Here is a 16,775-nt window from a genome sequence, read left to right as displayed (position 1 = left end):
ACAAGGATATTTATTCATTTGATTCTAAGAAGGTTAAATGTGTGGGAGTGATTAAATATTTGGTTGTTTCCTTGGCTCAAATTCTAGCTAGAAGCCTTGTGATGGATGTGGTTGTGGCAGATATTCCAGCACATTTTGGAATGCTTCTTTCTAGGTCTTGGGGGGCTAAGTTGGGAGGAGTATTGAAGTTGGACTTTACATATGCAATAATCCATGTCTTTGGAGGTGAAGAAAGGAGATTATATAGAGAAACTAGGTTTATTAAAACCATTACAAAGGAGGGTTCTAATAGTTCTTCAGTGAACAATCAAGAAAAGGATGATTTTTCCTATTTTATGTTGCAAGAAACAAAAGAGATTGCCGAAGATAGTAAAGTGCAGCTCCCTTCAGCAGTTGAAAGTAGAAAGCTGACAGTCAGTGGAGTTTGGAAACTTTATTTTGATGGTGCTTATTCAAGAGATGATAGTGGAGCAGGTATACTGTTAATTTCCCCAAAAGGTCATTTCATTCATTTTTCTTATAAATTGGAATTTGACTCCACAAATAATATCACTAAGTATGAAGCTTTGATTCTTGGACTAAAAGCTAATAAATATTTAGGAATATAGTGTATTTATGTTTTTGGGGATTCTGAATTAGTAGTTAAATAGATCAAGAATCAATGCCAAACAAAGCATCCAAGATTGAGAACTTATAGAAATGAGGTTTGGGATTTGATAGACAATTTCTTTGCTACTTTCAATATATAATTTATACCTAGGTAACTTAATAGACTTGCTAATTCTTTAGTAGTAGAATCTAGTACTTTTAGACCTCCTCTCAATCCCAGATTAAGGTATGAAGTTGAAATCAGACACAGGCCATCTATCCCAGATAATATAAAGCATTGGTAGGTGTTTGAAGATGAAGAAAAAATCAAAGATTTTCTTGAAGTGATTGTAGAATTTGAAAACTTGGAAATTGATTAGGAAAAAGAAGTTGAAGAAGAAAATAAGGCTAAATTATGTTTTAAAGATTCACTAGGGAACTAGACAATTTTGTAGCTTAAGGAAAATGTGATATGAAAGGGTTTAGTACCCTTGGAAAGGTTTTTTAATGCAAATTATGTTGTTGTCAATCCAAAGAAAACAAACTTGGATGAAGATCTTGAGGAGTGCAATCTGGGAACAAGTTAGCAACCAAAAATGGGAAGGTTGGCTAAAGATGTTCTAGAATATTTTAAGCAAAGATATATAGGTCTTTTTAAGAAGTTTGTTGATGTATTTGCATGGTCATATGAAGACTTAGAAACTTATGATACCAAGATCATTACACATAAGATTCCTTTAAAGAAAGAGGTTAAATTTTTTAGGCAAAAATTAAGACAGATCAATCCTTTATTGCTGCCATCAATAGAAAAGGAAGTCAAGAAATTGTTACATGCAAAAAAAATTGTTCCCTTAAGGTATTATGATTGGTTAGTGTTACAGATCCATTTGGGCACATCACTCCCATCATCTAGATCAGTGTTTCAGGGCTCATCAAACCTTAATTTCAGTTGCTACATGCTATAAACAAGTCAACCTTTTGAATTTATCCTTCCCAGACAATTTCATGGCCTGAAGACATCCTGAAATGACCTCTAGAGGGACTAGCATAGGTAGGTCCATGTAAGGGTGCACTGCAGAGAAGTTAAGTCCATGCCAGGGTGCTCTATAGAGCACTTAGGCCATCTTTGACCTGTGCTGGGCAAGTTTGAGAGAAATTCACATAGGGTTTGGGCAATATTCCTATCTTCTGGAGCCTTCTAGAAGATTCCCACACTTATCATCCCCTATGAGCTTGAAAATGGATGAGGAATGAGTTAATATACCTCCTATCATTTCATCCCTTCCTCCATGGAACTAATTCTAAGTATGGAAGGCCATTCAATACCCTAATTGATGACAAAAACTTCTCCATATTCCTATAAATTGAGCACTCATTTAAGTGATCAAGGGCTGGAATTTGATGAATTGTAAGGAGATAATGTTATTTTGAGAATTGAGACTATTGTAAGTGTCATTATGCTATCGGAATTTCATGCTTATGATGTGATGTGGATCGAACCAATGCTGGAAGAGTGACTTCGAATCAGGCTTCATGGTTCTAATTCTTCCTTCTATTCAATAAAGTATTTACACCTTTTTCCATATTCTTATCGTGATATGTGATGCTTATATGTGTGAATGTATCTTATTCCATTTACCTATAATCAATAGATCTTTTGCTTTGATTGGTTCTTTGTCTTCTGTTGATGCTTACAAGTACTTCTCAAGAGTGTTAAGTACAGGAAGGAGCGACAGGATTGATACAAAGGAGGCAAGAGGAAAGCAAACGTACAAGTAGGTCCTCTTATTCTCTTTTTCTTATCTATTGTTTATAGAAAAAGGTTAAAGTGCTTTAAACTATTATTCTAGATATGGCTACTTATCTAGGGAATTAGTATTTATCCGTAGATATCAAATTCTTCATAACAAATTGGCGACTCCGCTCAGGAATGATCATTGTTCTAGGTCGCTTATCCACATCCTAGGACACCCTAACAGACCTTACCTACTTTCATTGATTCTATTTCAGCCTTGTTGAAGTGTTTTTTGGTCAAAAGATTGAGGTTAGAAGACTATTGAGTGGCCTCTCAAGAATCAGCACAAGCTTGGTCAGGGGACAATGCCCTATAGAGCACCCTTGAGTGAGAGATAGTGCTCTGCAACGTAGTTATGCCCCCTTTGACCTACGCCGATCCACCTTAGGGCAAATTTTCACCTTTGGATTGGGTTTTTTCTCCAAATTTCCTTATATTTATGCTTGTTGAAAGATCAATGGTTGTAGTATCTCTAAAATCAACTTGTATTTCCTCTTTCCAGCCCTACTTTGGCTTGATTGATTAATGTTTCTTAAATGATTTATTTATCATTATTATTTCATTGCCAAAGTTAGATTATAGTCGATTAATCTTTGTTCAAAAGAAAGTGTCGCAAAAGTCTTCATTTCTTTCGAAAAGGAACTATCATAAAGTATTCGTTCTCGTAAAAAGACTGATTGATTGTATGTGCATTAGTTTCCTTTTTTGTTCATCATAACATTAAGGAAATTGAAAAGAAAAACTTGCATCGTTCATATTATAGCTTGTCAATGATTGATAGGAATAGCTAGGAAAATTGCATTAGGTGTGCTCTTTGCTCTCTGTCAAAGATCTAATTGCTCTATCCCTACTAGCTAATATTTTCATTGTCAAAATTGAATGAGAAAGAATGCTTATCATATTAGTTGCATTTTAGGAATTGTAAACATACATCAAGTGGTGAACCTTGAAAGGAAAATTCTAAAGAAGATCAACTTAAAATTTATCTGAATTTACCTAATGGATCATTGTGACTTAACGAAAAACATTTACAGGTCTAGGTTAGAGATGTGTTTTGGTGTCGTAAAACATATCAGTTGTCGCTAACTTGTCTACAATACATCCCGAGTGTGATACCTCATTCCATGTACGTGATTATATCGTAGCTTGTCAACGTACCTTCGGGTATATAGGGTGATGTTACAGTACGTAAAGTATATGGGAATGCTCTCACTGTGTGGTTTTGCATTAGACAATGCTAATATGGATTGGGCCTCCATGTACTTTCGTGTATATATGGGAGGAAAACACTACATTTCTATTAATCCTTATGTAACCGAGTCGATTTCCTTGTACAATGTGATACACCAAACACAACATTCGGAGATATTTCCTGCCTGTACTTGTCAGTTCACCGAGAGGTATTCTACAGTTCACAATTTCTTGGTAAACCTTTTTCATAGATTTTCCCTCTTTTCTTTTGTTATGTTACTTTGATTGAAATAAAATTAATTGACTATGGATAAAATCCTCCATGTTTTCTACTTAGTTGGTCTTAGGTTGAGACATATGGCAACAAATCCAGAGTCCACCGATCAAGGAATTCCTTTTGATGGGAATCCTAGTCCTTTTCCTCCTTTTGGAAATATTGGTGCTCCATATATGGCTACATTGTCCCTTCTGGGATTTACCATTTTCTTGCTAGTATGGTTTTTTTCAACCTCCTTTGTTCAAAATGTCATGATTTCTCTACAATTGAGTACTCCTCCAACTAGACAAAATCAACCTCCAGTTGACCCTAAAGTTGACCCTTTTCCTTCTTCCTTGGTTTCTTCTTCCTCCCCTTCTTCCTCTTCTCCTGGTGAAAGTATTGGTACTAGTAACAAGGTAGATAAGAAGAAAAATAAAGGGAAGAAGAAGAAGAAGAAGAAGAAGAAAATTCAACAAGGGGCAACCAAGCAACCATTTCTTTGAAAGCAACTTCTGATGAGAAATCGTTTGATAAGCCTAACAAAGTTCAATATCCATGCAAACTTTGTATGGGGGACCATCTTCTTCAAAATTGTCATGATATTCATCAGATCTTAGAAGAATGGTCTTCTCGTTCACATCATCCTGTGTCATAAACTTTTGGAGATCATGCTGGTGACACACCATCAACTAGCGGTAGTAAATTTCATGGAGAGTAGGGTAAAGTTAAGCTTCCCTGTAGGTTATGTGACAAGAATCACCCCATTCACCTTTGTCCCTATCTGGGTGAAGCCAAAAATGTGTTGGATAACCGTCCTACTTCACCACAGCGACTTCCATCTAGTTACATGAGACTATCCCTTAATCCTTCACTAGTTGATAAGTGACTGACCCAAATCAACCGTCAGTCAAACCCACTCTCTCTGAATGTGAATCCCATGAGTCTATACCTGACCAATCAGAGGTCGAGGAAACAATTGACTCGATTTCACCTTCAGTTAATCATACCTTTCCCAAAGAGAGTAAATATGATACCATTCAGGTTCTTTTTGTTTCTTCGGATTCCAATGAGCTTGGGGGAAATCCTCATGTTCCGTCAAGACAGGAGGAAAACCCTCTCATTATCATAACTTAGGGGGGTAATTCTCCCGTTCCTATGGTACCCCCTCCAAGTAGTCTGGTCACTATGGAATCGACTAGCAGGACTTCGTCTTCCTTCTTATGTGCCTTTCCAGATCATAGTATAGGTTTATAATATGATTGTATCTATCACTATTATAGATGAAGGTGAATCTATGTGTATCCTTTCCTCTACTACTTGGAAAGCGCTTGGTTTACTGCCACTTGTGCTTGTTACCCAGAATCTGTTGGCTTTTAACAGAGGAACTAGTCAACCAATTAGGATTCTTCCTCAGTTTCATATTACTTTGGGAGAAAAAATTATTTATCTCCATGTGATGGTAGTCCTAGGCCCTTTAGATTACAATTTGATTCTTGGGCGCAACTATGTTTATTACATGGGAGCTATTGTTTCAACACTCTTTTAAGTGATGTGTTTCCCACATGAAGGCAAAATTGTGATCGTTGACCAGCTTTCATTTCTCAGTCCAAATATGGCTTCAAGTCAACCATCTACCCTAAACGGTCCTTTTGTCCCAATGGTATCTTCCTTGCCATGGGTGAATTATGTGGCAACCCATTCCATGCCTACATCAACAGATGATCAATTTCATTATGTTGTACATTATGTACTGGAATCATTCGAACTAGATCTCTGTAATGAATTCCTTGCTATGAATCCCTTCCAGAGCATTGTTCTCCCACTTGATGAGAACCTCTTGGAAGTCATGACCTCTTATGGGTCATGAAAAAGGAATATGAGGATATTTATTCCACTGTATCAACCTCACTAAAAAATGAAACATGTCACATGAGGATAGTTCCTTGTCTTGTGTCAACCTCATTAAAAAATGAAACCAAGGATATGAGGATAGTTCCTGGTCTTGTGTCAACCTCTTTAGAAAATGTGACAAGGAGTATGAGCATAGTTCCTTTTCTTGTGTCAAGGTCGTCAAAAAATGAAACAAGGAATCTTAGCAGAGTTCCTTGTCTTGTGTCAAGCTCATTAAAAAATTAAACAAGGTCCCCTAGAGAAAAGTTCCAAGATGAGTCTTTGAGTAGATCTCGTAAAATCCCAGTTGAGTCTTTCACTTGATCTCATAAATGAACCTTCATTCCATCCAACTGATAGCCACAAGTAGTCTATTTAGCTGAATGCAATGAGGCTTGGGGGGCATGCACCTAGAATCGAGTCATCATGTTGGGGGCATGTAAACCAATAGTTTTCTTGTTTCAACGTTGTGTAAAAATGAAACTGAATCCAAGCATAGTTTTTTGTTTCAAGCTTGTGTAAAAATGAAACTGAATCCAAGCATAGTTCCCTATGGTTCAAGCTTGTGTAAAAATGAACCCATCTCCATTTTAGCCATTGTAATTTCCATTCTATCAGTCTCTTCTGACAGATGAGCCGTGGTTTTTCTCCTTCCATCGTCACTACCTGCTTAGCCGTGGTTGTTTTACCCCTTTTGAGGAACAATTACAATGAGTGGTCTTATCATCCAGCCTCTTCACATCAATCAACATGTTTTCAGAAGTTCCAACATCACCAGAACCAGTTACTATCCTAAACACCACTCGTTCCTCAAAGTGGAGTTCTCTTTAAGCTCTTTTAGACTCTCGAAATATGAAAATATTGTCGAGCGCTTGTCATTTTTAGCTCGTTAAATGGATTGGAAACAACATCTACTCAGTATAAGTTTAACTATTTTCCAGACTAAGATAGATTATTTACGAAAAAGGAATACATTGATCGAACATGGTCAATAGGTTCTATCTCGTATTGTTTTACGCTTTTTTGGGCTTGAGAGACAAATCTACAAAAAAGAACTTGTGGAGTTTTCTTTTCGTCCCTTTTCAAAGTCTCTAAACATGAAAAGGACCGAGTTATCTTTGTCGTTAAACTTGTTCAAACATCAAATAGCAACAAACTTGTCGATCATGAGAAGACCAAGTTTCAACTTCACTAGACTCATTAAAACATCATATAGCGATGGATTCACCTGAAGGGTGAAATTATACAACAAGCATACGTTATCCTCCTCAAGCTTGATAAAAAATAAGAAGGTACTAGTCAAAAATGACTGGGAAAAATGGAGAAAGGAGTAAACCACTTTTGGTAGCAGGCCACTCTTGAACATGAAACATTCACTTCATCACTGTGGCTATTTGGGTTGGGTTATTAGCTTGATGGTTATTATATTGTTGGTCTATCATACCATCCACCACTTTGTTTTGGGTCAATTCTACCAATTCATTTCAGTGTCACTGACATGTTAAAGAGAAGTCATTCAGTTAAAATTCCTCCTTTGCAATACATTAAATCTTCATTTTCATGACCGCCATTCCTGAACCTTGTGTCGTCAGTCAAATTCCATCTCCAAAAATAATTACATTCGTTTCATGTAGTTGATATGGGATACATCAAGATCCTTCTGTGACGAGTCGCTTCTTTTTGATATCAGCTCATTATCCAAGAAGTTGACTTAGAAACACCCTTTTAGTACCTTGAGGCTTGCATACATCAATGACAAGTTTCTCGCTTCCAGCGATAGGTTGACATCATTGGAATTTGACTGAAAGACTTTGTATGTTGTTCGACATGAAAACATCCATTCACACCATGTAGAATGTACTACAGTATGTTGAGGATCATTATCATTATCGTTGATTTCTCTCGCGTCTGTTAATGGCTTACATCATTGACTGGTAATCAGATGGTGTCTTCCCATGTTCCACTTTAGAGCACATATTCACATGGTTAGACTCGTACTTGAGTGAACGATAGAACAAGATAGAAGACCCCAGATCTAGTTTCACCCATCCAGGCTGTGATTTTAGGAAATGTTCCAAATCATCCATACAATGGATTTATAGTGATCGTCATTCCAATCATGGGTCTATATATGTAGACGACTATCTATGTACTTGTAATGAAAGTTTAAATGCTGAGCATGGGTATGCCTTCCCTCAACAATTTATGAAAAAAAAAATATCATGATATTATGTATTGTAATCGATGCAGGTCACCAACCACTTGGGAGCCTCCTCATCACGTCGTAAAGCATATCACTTGACATTATTATTTTCAACATCATGCTTTAGGGGGAAGCTATTATAGATCCATTTGGTCGCATCACTCCCATCATGTAGATCAGTGTTTTAGGGCTCATCAAACCCTAATTTCAATTGCTACATGCCCTAAACAAGTCAACCTTTTGAATGCCTCCTTCCCAGACAATTTCATGGCCTAAAGACATCCTAAAATGACCTCTAGAGGGATCAGTGTAGGTAGGCCCATGTAAGGGTGCGTTGCAGAGCATTTAAGTCCATGCCAGGGTGCTCTGTAGAGCACTTAGGCCATCTTTAACCTACATTGGGCAAGTTTGAGCAAAATTCACATAGGGTTTGGGGAATATTCTTATCTTCTGGAGCCTTCTAGAAGATTCCCACACTTATCATCCCCTATGAGCTTGAAAATGGATGAGGAATGAGTTAAGATACCTCCTATCCTCTCATCCCTTCCTCCATGGAACTAATTCTATGTATGGAAGGCCATTCAATACCCTAATTGATGACAAAACCTCCTCCATCTTCCTATAAATGGAGCACTCATCTAAGTGATAAAACGTTGGACTTTGATGAATTGTAAGGAGATAATGTTAGTTTGAGAATTGAGACTATTGTAAGTGTCATTATGCTGCCAGAATGTCATGCTTATGATGTGATGTGGATGGAACCAAAGCTGGAAGAGTGACTTCGAATCAAGCTTCATGGTTGTAATTCTTCCTTCTATTTAATAAAGTATTTACACCTTTTTCCATATGGTTATCTTGATATGTGATGCTTATATGTGTGAATGTATCTGATTCCATTTACATCTAATCAATAGATCTTTTTCTTTTATTGGTTCTTTGTCTTCCGTTGATGTTTATAGGTACTTCTCAAGCGTGTTAAGTATGGGAAGGAGTGACAGGATTGATACAAAGGAGGGAAGAGGAAAGTGAAAGTACAAGTAGGTCCTCTCATTCTCTTTGTCTTATATATTGTTTATAGAAAAATGTTAAAATGCTTTGAACTATTGTTATAGATATGGCTACTTATCTAGGGAAATAGTATTTATCTATAGATACCAAATTCTTCATAATAGGTAGAAAATTTAGTTCCTATAAGGAAGAAAAATGGAGAAATTAGATTGTGTGCTGATTCCCGAAATTTGAACAGAGCATCCTTGATAGGTAGTTATTCTCTTCCAAAAATGGACCACATATTACAGAAGGTAACAAGATATTATAGGTTATCAATGGTTGATGGTTTCCTTGGTTATAACTAGATTTCAGTAGACAACGAAGACCAAAAGAAAACAACATTTACAACTCCTTGGGGTACTTTTATGTATTCTAAAATGCCTTTTGGACTAATGAATGTAGGTGCCACATTTTAGAGGGCTATGGATATAACTTTTGTAGGAGAAAAAGACAATTTTGTGGTTATTTACTTGGACGATATTATTGTTTTCTCTAAGTCAGATGAGGAACATTTGGAGCATCTACAACAGGTATTTGAAAAATGCAGAAAGTATGGTCTATCATTAAATCCTAAAAAGTCTCATTTTGCTTTGAAGGAAGGAAAATTGTTAGGCCATATTGTGTCAAAGGAAGGAGTTAAAATAGATCCAGGAAGAGTAGAGGCGATTAAAAAAATTCCATTGCCAAGAAGTAAGAAGGAAATTCAAAGCTTTCTAGGGAGAATAAATTTCCTTAGGAGGTTTGTTCCTAACTATGCAGAGATTGTTAAAGGAATTACTAACATGTTGAAAGAGGGTGTTCAGGTTAAGTGGAATGCAGCTGCCAAGGAACATTTTTCAAGAATTAAAGAGGCACTTCAAGAAGCCCATATATTGGTAAGCCCTGATTATAAAAGGCCTTTTCAACTTTTCTCATTTGCTTTTGCTTCTACTATTGGAGTTGTGCTTTTATAGAGAAATGAAGAGAAAAGGGAACAACCTGTGGCATTCTTTAGTAGAGTATTAAGGGATGCAGAGTTGAAATACAATATTCTGGAAAAGCAAGCTTATGCCTTGGTTAAGGCACTAAAAGCTTTTAGGGTCTATATTCTCCAATCTCAGGTCACTGCTTATATTCCAAATGTTGTTGTGAAGGATGTTTTAATCCAAAGCGATGTTGAAGGAAGAAGAGGAAATTAGATAGAAAATATTCAAGAATATGATTTGGATATAAGCCAACTAAGTTGGTGAACTAACAAGGCTTAACAAATATTTTAACAGAAACACAATTTTAGGTCATGGGAGTAAATTTTGGCTAAAGTTGAGGAAAAAGAACCACAGGAGAACAAGAAAAGGATCTTGAATCTGGTAACAAAATTCAACATAGGTATCTTTGTTCTGAATGGTATAAATATGTTGTACATTATTTGTGTTTCCTTTTTTGTCCCCCCTCTTTAAGTAGATTAAAGTACAAAGCTTTGAGATTAAAGGTACAAAAATATGTAACAACAAATGGGAAACTACATTGGAAAGAACCAGTTGGTGTCCTATTATTGTGCTTGACAGAAGGAGAAACCATTGAAATTGTAAATGAATATGATGCTTATCTTTGTGGTGGCCATTATGGATGGAAGGTGACAGCTCATAAAATTTTAAAAGCTAGTTTTTTCTGGCCTTGTCTACTTTTTGATGTTTATAGATTGGTGAGGGGTTTCCAAAAATGTCAAGTCTTTGATGAGCAGAAAAAAATGGCACCATTACCTTTAATTACTGTGCTTATAGAGGAACCTTTCAAGCAGCGGGGATTAGATTTCATAGGTGAAACCAATCCAACATCTAGTGGGAAGTATAAATGGATTTTCATAGGTACAAAATATTTTACTAAATGGGTTGAAGTTATCCTGACAAGAAAGGAAAATGATCTAGTGGTGATTAAATTCTTGGAGGAGAACAACTTTAGCAATTTTGGTTGTCCAAAAAGGTTAGTAGCAGATAGTTCACAAATTTTTAAACCTACTAGATTACTAGACTTTTGTCAAATGTATACTTTAATTTTGTGCCAATGTACTACCTATCACCCTCAAGGGAATGACCCATGGGTTAGAAGAATCCTTTAATAAAACTCTAGAGAAGATTCTTAAAAAGACTATTGTAGAAAATGAAAAGGATTGGGATACTAAACTGAAGTTTTCTCTATGGGAAAGTAGAGTAACACCAAGAATATCCACTAGGAGGTCACCATTTGAACTTGTTTATGGAACAATTGCTTTATTTACAAGTCAATTAATAAAGGCTATTGCAGTATTGGTCGAAGATGTTCAGGAAGAGTCAAGTTCCATAGTTAGGAGAATGAACCTGTTAATAGAACTTAATGAAAACAAGGAAAAAGTCATGAAGGATTTGATAAATCATTAAGGGAAAATGAAAATAATTTTTGAAAGAAAAGCGAAGGAAATTATTTTTTAGCGAGGCGATCTAGTTCTCAGATGGGATAGAAGGAGAGAAGACAAAGGAAAACATGGCAAGTTTGATCCTTTGTGGTTTGGTCCTTTCAAAATTGCATAGTCTAGAGCAAACAATACTTTTGTTTTGGAGAATCTGGATGGTGAACTTTAGCAGCTACCAGTGAATGGGCAATATCTCAAACATTATTTCCAGCATTAATCTACATTTTCTTTCATCATTGTATATTATGGTGAGATCATTGTAAATATATCGGTGAATTATCAATTGTAATGTGTTAAGTTACAATTTGAATCCATGCCCGAGGTGAAGGCACTGATTTGCGGTTCTTAGTGTTTTTTTCCTCAAAACACTATCCCCAAGTGGAGCCAGATGTTGTAACTTGTTTTAACATTAGTATATGGTGTATATGTCTTATCTTATTTAAAAAAAACATCTAATAATCAAGTAAAAGGAAAAATAAAAATAAATATAGTTCAGTTTTGATCATATTGTAATGATTAGTTCTTATCAAGATATTTTATTAAGGAATAATATTTTGTAGCAAGCGTTGGACATAAGCTTCATTAAGCGAAGGCGAGACCATGTGTCGAGAGCTAAAAAAGTTAAGAAGCAAATAAGTTGGATGTCGGGAATGAATTAGAGTGATGGAACCCAAATGATGGTGCAAACCCAACACTGCAAACCACTCAATGGTTATCATAAGGGGTGCCTTCACAAAGACTTGGAGTCAGTGTTGGAAATAATACTGAGAGTGAGGGGTGAATTAGTATTATCAGATCAATAATTTAATTTCCCAAACAAATATGTATACGCTACGTCAGCTAAGTGAACTAGCGTGTATATGCGACTATACTTAAAGCAACCAGCATAGATGCAGTGAACTTTAGATTTACCCAATTTATCATGCATTGAACTTTAACCAGTATATCAGAGATTTATTAGACAGTGCAGTAAAAGAAAAATAAAGCATCGCACATAAGCAACACACATGAACACCAAGATATAAGGTGAAAACCCAATGTTGGTGAAAACCACCTGCTGTTGTCATCTCTGTGTTCTTTTAATAATAAGAAAATATGTTTGCAATCTTGTACTGGTGCAGACTTATAAAAGTACGCAGCCTTCTAGCTGCAGAAGGTTACAACCTTCTCTCATTTTCCAACTTCTACTGGAAGGGAGCTACAACCCCCTAGCTCTTGTACTAGACAATATGTTTACTAATACATAGGTTCCAACCTACTAAAAGCTCCACTCTTCTACCAGGGAACACATTTCATGAATTTTTAGACTGGATACTCCTCGAACACAACACCACAATCTAAAGGCCATGTTTCATTCAATTTTCATACTGGACCCATCAACAACATCATAACTGCAATACAATCATCAATTACATCAACCAACCACTGGACCTGAAACTGATTATTCAAAACACTGTCACCAAAATACAGTCACCAGAACCTAAAGCAGAACCTAGAACTCTAAAACAGCAAATAGAAACAACTGAAGCATACTTTATGAGGTATACACTACTTCCATGTGTCGAAACTATGTGTATATTCGCTTTTATCAAAGCCAACCAGTGTACACACCTACAAATATTAATTCATAATTCTGCAGCTATTCTAGACTTAAGTTATACCCAAATCATAATATTTATAGAACAACACATGCGTCAGTATTCAGATCTAGACTATACATGATCAAAACACATAATGTTAATTCATTTCAAGCCTTAAGATCTCGATACATCATTAGATATTGTCTTTCACCAACCACTGATGTTCATCCTTGGTTCAGATCAAGCACAGTACCATAAGCCAATAACCTGTATACTAGATCTCACACTTCATCAGATATTCGATACTTGCACACTTGGCCTAATGATTGTCTCGTCCTTTTATAGTTTTAGGCCAGTCTCAATACCGTTGACCAAAACCACTTAGGACCAATACCTTGGACCAAATACCTAGGGTCAATACCTCGGACTAGCTACCTTGGACCAATACCATAGGTTAAAATACCATGGACCAAATACCTTGGACCAAAAACTTAGTTTTCCAAGGGATACGCGCTTTTCCTTCTGTGAAAGTGCGTATGTATGTATACGCTACTTATGGTCAGTGAACCTCTTTATACCTCTCTTTCTTCATTCTGTGTAGTTTTATTTGTAATTCTTTACTGTTAACCTACTGTACTATGATCTTTCACCTGAGTGAGTTGCCATCAAGGATAACAACTATATAATAATGCCAAGAGTCTCCCCCTTTAGACTTGATGGCAACATCAACACCAAGTGACTCTCCCCCTTTGATGTCAAGGGCAAAGGGTCATTCTCCCCCTTTAACACAAGCTAGTCATGTTCCCCCTGAGTACATGCGGAAATCTCTGATATGCTGCAATGTAAAAAATTAGTCCATGCTCCCCTTGAGCACAAGCAAAGTCTGCAAAAAGATTTTCTAAAAGAATAGCATGACTCTATACATGCATCATCAATGTCCTTCCTATCACCAATGACTCATACATACATCCATCTCCCAACCAAGTGGGAATATATCAAATTTGACTCATCCAACCAACTAAGTGGGGATATACCAATTGTTTATACATGGCAAAAACAAGAAATATTACATCATCCATCCCATGCATAGTGGGGTTATAAATTAGGTCTTTTCATGACCTTGACATTAAATGATATGCATGAAATTTATAAGAAGGAAAAATATCTAAACAAGACCATGATAATCATCAACAAGTATCATACACCATATATGATCTGCACCATGAGAAACATCATGATCAACAACCTATATATTTCCATCATCAAAAGAGTCACCTGAATCAAAACAATTATGTGGATCTGTACCAAGATCTTCTAAGATAATGCCAACAATGCATTATTAGAAGCATATGCTCCCCTTGAACCTGTGCCAGATGTTCACTGTCAGATCTGATATTTGCATATATCAGTAAGCAATATCAAGGCATTATCATCAATTAGATATACATCAAGTTATCAACAACTTTATGAGGATCGACATAATTCCACATGTTATCAGCAGATTGTAACCATCATCAAAAAGAGCAGATAATTGACTGAACCATATCAAACACCTTGTTCCTGAGTCTGGCCCATTGCTTTTCCTCAAACCAACATGTACGTGGTTGTGCCCACAGAAACCCGTGTATGTACTTGAATACACTTCATGAAACTCATTTATAACAACCTTTTCCTGAAAAATAGGATTTAACAGTAGGATGATGTAGCAACTACTCCCAACTTTTGTCTGAGAGATTCAAATGTCTCTCCTGGTAGTGGTTTAGTGAATATATCAGCAACCTGTTCTTTGGAGGGAACATACTCCAATTTGACCTTTTATTTAAGCACTTATTCATGTAGAAAATGATATTTCATGGGTATGTGCTTGATCTTGGAGTGCATGACTGGATTCTTTGAAATATTGATGGCACTTGTATTATCACATAGAATGGAGATGGGTGGAGTATATGTGATCTAAATGTCTTGCAAGGTTTTCATCATCCAAAGTAGTTGTGTGCAGCAAGATGCAACAACCACATATTCTTCTTCAGCTGGAGATAATGTAATTGAACTTTGTTTCTTGCTAAACCTAGACACTAACCTAGAACCCATATAGAATGTACCACCACTAGTGTTTTTTTCTATCATCAACACTTCCTACCCAATCTGCATCTGTATATGCATGAAGAGTAATATCTGTATCTCTAGGATACCATAAACCAAAGTTATGTGTTCCTTGAAGATATTTGAAAATCCTTTTGACTGCTTGAAGGTGTGATTCCTTTGGATTTGCTTGGAATCTTCCAACTATTTCTACTACATACATGATGTCAGATCGGGTACCTGTTACAAAAAGTAGACTACCAATCATGGATTTGTAAGTTGGTTGGTGTACTGCTGTTGATTCATCATTTGAGCTGAGACTGCATCCTGTTACCATTTGGGTACATACTGATTTAGAATCTTCCATGTCATACTTTTTCAAGATTTGTTTGAGATATTTGGTTTGTGAAAGAAAAATACCATCTTTATTTTGTTGAGCTTGTAGACCAAGAAAATAAGTAAGCTCACCAAGCAAGGACATTTCAAATTCTTGTTGCATTATTGAAGAAAAATTCTGACTCATGGATTATTCATTGCTACCAAAAATGATATCATCAACATAAACAACAACTATTAGCACTTTATCAGTGTCAATCTTTGTATATATATTGCTATTTGCTGACCCCTTTGAAAGACCCTGTTGGTGGAGATATTTGTCAAGATGGTAATACTAGGCCCTTGGAGTCTATTTTAGACCATAGAGAGCCTTTACATCATTTCCAAGAATGAATCTTTCTGGTTTTTCAATATAGAATTCTTCTTCTAAGTCTCCATTAAGGAAGGCAGATTTCACATCCATTTGGTATACTTTGAATTTCTTAAAACTAGAAAGAGCAAGAAACATTCTTATGGCTTCAAGTCTAGAAATAGGTGCAAAATTTTATTCAAAATATATACCTTCTTGTTGAGCATACCCTCTACAAACAAGTCTAGCCTTATTTCTAATAACTTCTCCATTTTCATTCATCTTGTTTTTGAATATCCATTTAGCTCCTATTATATTTTTATCACGAGGTCTAGGAACTAATTCCCAAGTATTATTCTTTTCAATTTTCTCAAGTTCTTCATTCATGGCCTTGACCAAACATTCATCTTTGCATGCTTCATTTACATTTTGAGGTTCGGTGGAGGATAGTAATGCTAGATTGATTGAGGTTTCTGTAATAGTTCTTCTTGTCTGTACACTTGCCTCTTTTTCCCCTAAAATTTGAGCTTCTGTATTTTTTTGAACATACCTGGACGAAGTATTTTCTTCCACCGTTATCTCTTCTTCTGGTGCTTTATTGGTTTCTTCTTCATAATCATTGTGATTTGATGTGGGAAAATAATCCCCATCTTCTTCATTGTCATAATCTTTGGTTTTTATCTGTTTTGGATTTGTGCATGCTTCATCAACTACAACATCAATACTTTCAATAATTTTCCGAAGTATTTTATTATAACATTTATATCCTTTACTTTAGGAAGAGTAACCAAGAAGAATACCTTCATCTGCTCTGGGCTCAAACTTACCAAGTTTTTCATCAGTCCTTTTGATGTAAAATTTGCTTCCAAAAACATTAAAGTATTTTACAGTAGGAGTCTCACAGTACCAAAGTTCATGTGGAGTTTGAGTGTTGTTTACCCGAACATTTGCTTGGTTGAGAATAGTGATGGCAACGAATGCAACCTCACCCAAAAAGGTTGCAGGAGTTCTAGATTCATCTAGCATA

Source organism: Pinus tabuliformis, chromosome 3_2, assembly GCF_031772625.1.
Source record: "Pinus tabuliformis cultivar Carrire ecotype Pingquan chromosome 3_2, CPIR1, whole genome shotgun sequence".
NCBI lineage: Eukaryota > Viridiplantae > Streptophyta > Pinopsida > Pinales > Pinaceae > Pinus > Pinus tabuliformis.
The sequence above is the reverse complement of the archived record's forward strand: the minus strand, read 5'-3'. Positions refer to the sequence as shown.